General features: G+C 33.6%; 1 protein-coding gene across 1 annotated transcript in view; it reads left to right on the top strand.

Moving 5' to 3' along the window:
* The first annotated feature begins 853 nt into the window (after window positions 1-853).
* The window catches only part of LOC145295958 (uncharacterized), a 212,042-nt gene continuing 203,265 nt past the window's right edge, over window positions 854-9,630 (top strand). The window contains exon 1 of the mRNA XM_080141865.1: window positions 854-1,143. The gene's annotated coding sequence lies outside the window, so the exon portion shown is untranslated. The remainder of the gene's footprint in view (window positions 1,144-9,630) is intronic.

Genomic DNA, 9,630 nt, shown 5'->3' with positions numbered 1-9,630 from the left:
ATTTTACTTAATAACAAAAAAGTACTTCAAAGTGCAGTATTTGTTTTGATACTACATTTCATCGTTTCTGTTTTTGGTCAATGCATGAGGGATCCTTCTAGACTGAGGCAATTAAGATATTTTAGTCCCAATCCAGTGTGGGGAAGCCTACTAGATAGGGGGACGCAGCATGTGTTGAATGTAACCTATAATAATTATAAAACACCTGGGAATCTGATGAAGAAAAAATGTTAAAAAAGTAAATTAAAAGAAACATTTTAAGCCAGAATGGTTAGCGTAGAATAGGAGAACTGAGAGAGAGAGAGAGAGAGAGAGAGAGAGAGAGAGAGAGAGAGAGAGAGAAAGAGAGAGAGAGAGAGAGAGAAAGAGAGAGTGTGTGTGTGTGTGTGAGAGAGAGAGAGAGGGAGAAAGAGGGCACTTTTAAAAAGATAATAATAAACGCTATAACAGACGAAAAAAAAACTTTCGTTTACGCAAACATCTACACACGTGTAGAAGTGCGCATTTTTTTTTCTTTTTTCTCAACTCCTACATCGTCATCGTCTTCATCTTCACCATCATTACCACCCCCACCACCACTTTAGAGACAGATGATGTGTTGAACGCAAATAGTAAAATCCGACACGGAGGATGACATGTGGCTCGGCGCACTACGCTGGCAGATTTCGCCAAGGAATAGCGCATGTAGTCCCAGCTAAATAATTTACCAGTCGCTTCTGTCTTAGCCGGTTTTACTCCGGAACGACGGATTGGAACAGAGAGAGAGAGAGAGAGAGAGAGAGAGAGAGAGAGAGAGAGAGAGAGAGAGAGAGAGAGAGAGAGAGTTATAACCCCGTCAACCGTCAACATTATCATTACAAAGAGACGAGAAGAGGAGAGTTATTTCATTTACGGTAAGAGAAGAGAAACAGACAAACACAAATCGAAACAACAACAAGCCAAAATGAACGCGAGCATTTAAAAAAAAGTAAAGAAATAAAAAAAAGAAAAAGAAACGCAGAACATTTTGTTTTTCACGCACGAAAAGAGAAGGTTCATTTATTTATTAATTAAGAATTAATATAATTCAATTTACTCGGTTTTGGTAAAACGTAAAACAAAGGAAGGATTTTACCAACTGGCTTTTATTTTACTCACGTGAAGGTAAGTAAGCATCTATCTATCTATCTATCTATCTATCTATTTATTTTATAGCTGTTTCGCTCTGTCAAGGCCCCTCAGTGTACTTCAATGTGCGCTTTTCAAACTTAGATTCGCTACACATCAACTCGTGCCTCTAAGCCACTCAAAATTAAAATTCGTTGTTTGTTTACATTACCGGTTCCCGATAATGTTCTCGGACATATTCTTGCCTATTGCTTTTAACAAAACATACAAAACACATATATGTGTGTGCGGAGGGGGCAAGTATACAAAATTTTATGTGAAAAATATATAAATCCTTATATATCTTTTATTTATTTATTATTTGATGACTATGAGAATGTCTTTTAAAAAAAATTTTCTTTTCTTTTAAAGAACTATTTTTCGACCGCTTCCTTCGGCCTTCTTCGGTATATATATATATATATATATATATATATATATATATATATATATATATATATATATATATATATATATATATATATATATATATATTAGTGATGATGGGATGATTCCAATATTTTTCCCGATTCCGATAAAATTAAAATTACCGATTCCGATTCCGATTTTTTCTAAATCTGTAATTAGTTAAAACTAAGATTGTTATTTTCTCCGGTTTTCGTAAAAACACGTGTTAAATATGCAGATATTTTCCTAAACGTCAAAATAGACTTGTGGAGAGTGATATATCGATTTTAGCTTTACTGGTAATTTAAAATCAATAAATATTTATTATTTTATCATTATTACCAGCAATGGAAGATTTAACTTTAAACAAAATCAAATAAAAAAAGACGTTTTGGAATCAGAAAATAGGCACCAATTTTTTCGATTCCGATGCCGATCCCGATACCCCCAAATCTTCCGATTTTTCCGATTCCCAATTCCGATTAATCGGCCCAATAATATATATATATATATATATATATATATATATATATATATATATATATATATATATATATATATATATATAACAGTAGATGTAGGTATGTGTATGTATATGTGAAAATATTTAACCGGTAAACTCTTTAACTACTGGTCACATAACACTGGCATTAACAGGAAATACACCAAGGATGGTTTATAACAGATGAAATCTTTGTATGCATTTATAGCGCGTACAGAAATCTGTCAGCAGACTGAAATGTAAAATATTCATTTCACCTTGCTGACATATTTCTATTACTTTTGTACATGCGCAAAGTCATTCATAGATTAAAGTCGAATGTAGAATCGGCTGGTATGAATTCGATCGATGGATCGACGGAACCCAGGTACATATAACAGACACTGTGATGTATACTTTTTTTTTTAAATACACGATATCTTTAATGTTGTATGGACAGAATGTGTGAAACGACAGAAAGTATAATTAAAACTCAAGTCGTTTGATTTTTATTTCTTCGAATGTTACATTGTTCCCCCCCCCTTCTGTCGTCACACACGCACACACACACGCGCGTGTGCGGAAGCGTGCACCCACATACACATTTATATATGATACAATTAAATATTGATGTTCCTATTGCCTGAGTAACCGTCGGCACGAATGGCTAATCAACATAAAATTTTGCTTAAGAATACTTGCATATTTTTTTTCCTTTTTTTTTTTTTTTGATTTACTCAAACACTATTTTCATTTTGGATGTTATCCTTGCAACGTTTCGGTTAATGTAACGTCTTGTCGAACTCCGAAATGTTTATGTCGAAGTCGGGAATCTAAATAAAATTCACTTTCCTAAGTTGACAACATGTGCCTAAAGATAGTCGGGAGGCGGGTACATCGGCCGAAACGTTGTGCGAATAACACCCAAGATAAGAATAGTATGCCGAATAACCAAATGATACAACATATATTTGTAATAATTGTATCATATTATACATTTGTATCTGCTTTATCGTTATTTTCATGACAAGTGCTCGACTGAGCTCCAATCTATGGTCACCCTCGCCAAACTCTCACAAGAAACACTCGTCTAGCAGAAAACACTATCAATAATTTCCCCCACTCTTTATCTGTGCCTAAACCTAAACGTAGATTCCATGAACAAAGCTTTTTTCTTAGAACTGCACGCCTGTGGAATTGTCTTTCTTTTTCCTGCTTTCCAGCTGACTACAATATGGTTGTCTTCAAGTCTAACGTAAACAAGTTTTTGATGAGTCGTTCCACTTAAGTTAACAAATTTACCGAATTTCAATTATTAACGATTACTATATTGTCCATAATGTACACTTTTTAACCCTTATCCTCGAGTGGTCTCTTGACCTTCATAAGTAGTGATGTCTATTAAAAAAAATAACGAAAAACAAAAAACATAACTACGACGAAGTTGAGCATTGTTATTCTTTTTTCGTATACATTGTGGACGATTATTTTTACCTTATTAGCGTGTGTGTGTGCATATATATATATATATATATATATATATATATATATATATATATATATATATATATATATATATATATATATATATATATAAGTTCTTATTCTTCCGATGAGTCAGGGAGGAAAATATTCAAAAATTGACATAATAATTATATCAATGTTTCTGCGCTGCGAAACAGGTGCTATCAAGAATTGAACATTTTAATATGCGGAAAAAAAACAGTAAGTAGAAAAACATCTTGAAATTTAGAATATAGACTTTTTGTCATATATTTATATATGCTTTGTAGTTACATTTAACATAGATTGAGCTCCATAAATAAAAGGATTGATATGAATAAACAGGCTCCTTCAGTCTTTGACAGACTTATGGATACCCACGAAGGGTTGCCTGCGCGTGAAATTTTTGTGACAGGAGGTGAGGTGCGGTGCGCAATCTCCTGAGACGACATTGGCAAGTAAAGTGCAGGACGACTGAAAACAAATGCCGAGATAAGCGGAGAGCACATACAGCACCTAAAATTCCCAAATGATCACCCATCTGGTACAAACCAGGCTCAACGTTGCTTAACTTCGATGATCTGACCAGGACCGGCGTGTCAACGCGATTATGCTGTATACATTGGTATGAATAAAGGGTGATATATAATTGAATAAGCATTTTTCTCCGTAAACACACGCGCACGCACGTGTGTAAATAATTATATTTTAATAATAACACATATGCATTGCCGCTCCCCATTTGGGGGTACCAAAATTGGTTGAAGGGAAAATTATTCCCAACTCGGATTTAGGTAAAAATGTACTTTCGTATATATAATTGAATTCATTCAAAAAGTATCGCAAAGCGAAACAAATAACACACACACACACACACACACACACACACACACACACACACACACACACACACACACACACACACACACACACACGCACACACACGCACACACACGCACACACAAAATATCAAGTGATTGACATCATCTGTTTCTCTTATTTATTTACTTTTCCAAGAAGACACAATCAGACACAATGTCCGTTTTAAATATAAAGAATAAAGCTACCCCCCCCCCCAAAAAAATAAATTGCTCCAGTCTAGGAGAATTTTTCTCTGCTGTCAGAGGACAAAACAGATACTACACTTTCTAATATTTATTTGTGTTTGTATAAAGTAACAATAACAACAATTTAGGCCATTAAAAAGTGTAGAGTAAAATGTGTTTCATTAGTCATCCATGATCACGAATATTAACAAATATCCTACTTTTGAGTAGAATCATCTCAGTCATCAAAATACCACATTCACACTAGAGGGTCGTCCTATTTAAGATACACTCACATTGCCTTGAAATTTTATTGTTCATAAATATACATATATGTACAAGGATTTAATTGGAATAAAATGGGAGTGAAGAAAAAAAAAAACAAAGAAGAAAAACTTTGGTTAGCAAGAACCTCTTAACCCTTTTTAGAAAATAGACTGTACACCGTTTTTCGGTTTGCCCGGAACCGAAAACAAGCAGGCTATTTAATTCGAGCTAAGTAACCATTTTTCTGCAGTTTCTATTGATTTTCTTTTAGTTTTAAGTCATGCTTTCTTCTTCTTCTTCTTCTTCTTCTTCTTCTTCTTCTTTTTTGTCTTCTGTCGCTGAATGATTTCATGTTTCCTTTCCATCTGTAATCTATCGTTTCATCTCAAACCGATTTTTAAAAACCGATTTTTTAAGGTTATTTATTTGTTTATGAATTTCACTGTGGTTTATAATTCTATTTATTATTATTATTTTTTTTTAAATTCACTTCTTTCGCACGAAAAAGATAAACTGGATTTTATTTACTAGAAGATACCAAACGTCTCTAATGCTCCAGTTCATCATCTTATTTCGAAGGCATGTTTATAGATGTTCACACACACACACACACACACACACACACACACACACACACACACACACACACATACATATATATATATATATATTAGTGGCCGGGTAAAGCCACAGGGGAGGCAACCGAAGAAGAAAAACTGAAGCTGGCATGTAGGGAAACCAAAGCAAAATATGATGAAAGTAAAAATAAAAAAATAACCCCCATAATTTATTATACCATACCTGTTCACACTGAAACACTTATCACAATATTCTGTGGATATATATTAAAAAACCTTGTTAAACTTTGTGACATATTTCCATTCTATGGAGGTCCAGGCGCGAACGAACAACCCATAATTTTATTATACCATATTTCTTCAAATTGAAACATAATTATCAAAGTATACTTACGCAGATAGATATGAAAAGTCTTCATTAAAGTTTGTGCCTATTTCCATTCTATGGAGGCCAGGCGCGAATGCAGACACCACAATTTTATTATACCATCCCTATTTAAGTTAAAACATACTTATCAAAGTATTATTATGTACATCTACATCAAAAACACTTGTAAACGTTTTTTTTTTATTTAATTTTTTTTTTATTTCCATACTTTGTGAACCAGGCGCGTACGAAGACCCCACAATTTTAATGAATCATCATTATGCCAGATCAAACAAACCCATTCCTGTGTCTCGATGCATCTTCTATCATTATAGGTGATCAGTTTTCTATAATAGACAACGATATAGGAGCCTATTCGTGACCAGACACGCACACAAACGTTCAGCTTTATATATATATATATATATATATATATATATATATATATATATATATATATATATATATATATATATATATATAGCAACAGTTTCCCTCATCTGTTCTCCAGTCGGTATTTATGGTTTATTTATGATTGCATTTTCCCCCTAAATTGTGATACATGCTCTCTCTCCTTCTCTCTCTCTCTCTCTCTCTCTCTCTCTCTCTCTCTCTGTATATATATATATATATATATATATATATATATATATATATATATATACCATGTACCACAATTTAGGTGAAAAATGAAATCATAAATAAACCATAAATACCGACTGGAGAACAGCTAAGGGAAAACGTTGATAGATACGCCGTAAGCCTCACACTTAAGTATATCCTAGCTCCGATCAAGGACATCCGTTCAGTAAGACGACTAACTAGATAATTACTTGAATACCGCAGCCAATACCATTCAGCTACTTCAAACAAATATATTTATTTTACAGCACATATTAACTGATATACGTGAAACATTGAATACAACTGGTTATATTAAATAAATATTGACTCCTGACAGTTCAGAGGAGACTTAACAGGAAATAAGCATGAACTCATAATTATTATTTTTTGGGGGGGGGGGGGTAACACACCTGTAATAATGGAGCCGACAACTTATCAGTTTCTAAGCGTATCAGATATTTAGTGTGAATGTGTATGTATGCGTTTACTGCACAGGCCGTGATCGCCCGCTCGCAGTGTTTGTCTTAAGCCTCTATATCTTTTTCTCTTTACCCCTCCCTCTTCCAGTCCCTTCTTTTTCTCCGCCCAGCCCATTCCTCTCTAGCTGAATACACACACACATACACATACACATACACACACATACACATACACAGATAACTCTCCTTTATGTAACAGAATCCGCTAAGAATTTCTTTTCGAATAAGTGCATAATAGCACTAGAAATCTTATCCTCCCTTACGAGCAAATACATTTTTGTAAATTTTAGATATTATTAACCGGGATAACACTGAAAAAAAAGTTAACAACTTTGTCGGTAGTTATTTTATCATCTTTTACTTTTAACTAGGGACGTACAGAGAGAGGGGGGTGTTAAAGTTGTCCACGCACCTGCCTTTTTTATTTCTGCTTTAAATGTGGCTTTTTCAGTGGAATGTATTATAGGTCTGTGACCCACCAAGACAGTGAGGTTTTTTTTTTTTCACTTGAACACCTGGCCTGAAAAACGTTCTCTGCACGACACTGCTTTTAATCAGACACATAAACATGCACACATATGCACATAGACAACTGCCTTTTATATTATAGATTTCTCACTCGCAGCAAGTTTGTTATTTGCGTATATTGCAACTATACAACCCAATAAACATACAACATTGCACATGTTTACACGTGTGTCAGCCGACGCTTTTTTTTCCAAAGAGAAACTAATTTGCGTTCATAATTGTAAGTTTTCATAGTTGGAACAAATTTGCATGCGTGAGCAATTGATTTGCACGTGTACAAACTAACTGACTTTAAAATTAGCGAAACAAAAACATTTGGGAAGTTAGTTTAGGGACACTTGAGAGCGTTGGCGATCAGTGTTGTTACGGTGTTGACTGAATAGGAGTTCATTCTGAAATTTGGACCGTCATTGTGGCCGTCTTATGTCCACAAGAGATTTACATAAGTCTTTGTGTATTACACTACTACCATACATTCTTTAATTAAAAGCTAGTTGCCCGGCCGTACAGTACGCTTAAATATGATATTTTAATTTTTTTCAGATTGTGTATGTATTATTATAGAATCAATCCTCTATTGATTATTATATATTACGAAAAATAATTTATCTTGTGGACTAATTCAAAAATAAATAAATAAATAAATAATAATAATAATAATAATAACAACAACAACAACAACAACAACAACAACATCGATCATCAAATTCCGCCTATGTTTGTCCAGATATTTGGACTTGACGATGAATGCCCTGGAAACGCTACTTCTGATTAATGTTTAGTTTTAAAATATACAAACGAAGAAATGATTTGCAGCGATTTTAAACGGTACCTCTTCTTTTATCGTAAATTGAACTCATTAATAAGAAAAATTAAAATAAAATGGTAAGGTACACCCGGGTGTTTTATCTACAGGTGATAAATACTATTTTTAAGATCGGATTTTTTCGATTATCGAAAATTATTTGCTGAGATTTTATTATTTTTCTTGGTCGATGAAACGTAAAATATTCCCCTGCAAAAATTATTTCTTTTTCAATCTTTAAGAGAGGACAAATTTCAAGATCGGATTTTTCGATTTTCGATATTTATCGGATGAATTTCTGTACAAAACATATCTAAGAATACTGCCAGATATATAAATTACCTTTGTGTGGAATTTGCAAAAGGTAGGCTCAGCCGTTTCGGAACCTATAAGAAAGAAACTCACACACAGAAAGTGACTTTTTTTATGACGGTAGGGATAGAGATCGAGCTAGATAGAGATTTAGCACATTTAAAAGCGTAATCATGTGGCTGGTTTAAAAAAGAAGAGGGTTTAATAAAGACATAGACGTGTTGCGTGTTGCGTGAACTAAAAATCTTGTGAAAAATCCTGGTAAATAAAATTCTAATTTGATGTTACGCCGTTTGTTGTGTAAATAAATTTTATTCAACGTTTCAGTGAAAACAACGAAATAATTTATCTTTTTGTTTCCGTTAAGATTTTTTCAAATCTACTTATCATTCAGGAACGAGTGTCTATTTTGACTGGGCATTTCCAACACATGAAACAAGGCTTTAATTAGGGCTGCGTCAGTCACGTGACTTATGATGCGAAGCCGAATTTAGGGTTATATCTTCAAAAGGATGTTCGTTCGATGTATATGTGACAGGGTTAACCAAATTTTATAGTTCTGAGAGTCTTAAAACGTTCCAAGTGCACAGAAGTGTTTTTGTCTATAAGGAGAATGTTAATTTTGTGCTGATGCCGCACGAGGTTACGTGTTACAGTGCATACACATTGTAGATGTGTATGCATATCAGCGTGTCTGTTTTGTCAGTGAAATTGGCGGCAATGAAATAAACCACACTGGGTTGACTAAATAAATCTGATAATAACAAATGCATAGATAATAAATCTAACAATCAGTAAACACAGATGAAAATTATACACGTAAGTAAAAACAAGTAAATTTTCTTGCGTTTGGTTACAGTTATTTGTTCTCTATTTTTTTTTCACCCATTTTTTGTTATTAATATTGCACAATAGTCGGAACTGCGAATATAGAACGTATACTAATTATTTATATATTATTTTTTTTTGTATTATGTCTAGGGACAAAACAAATGATGGCACCGAAGTGGTTGTATGGGACTAACCAACGAAACTTCGTTACTTTAGTGAGAAGAGCAACACCAAAAGAAGGACAAAGTCTATTCA

The sequence above is a fragment of the Euprymna scolopes genome, chromosome 16 (genome assembly GCF_053919585.1).
Source record: "Euprymna scolopes isolate OS-2025 chromosome 16, ASM5391958v1, whole genome shotgun sequence".
NCBI lineage: Eukaryota > Metazoa > Mollusca > Cephalopoda > Sepiida > Sepiolidae > Euprymna > Euprymna scolopes.
The sequence above is the reverse complement of the archived record's forward strand: the minus strand, read 5'-3'. Positions and strand labels throughout refer to the sequence as shown.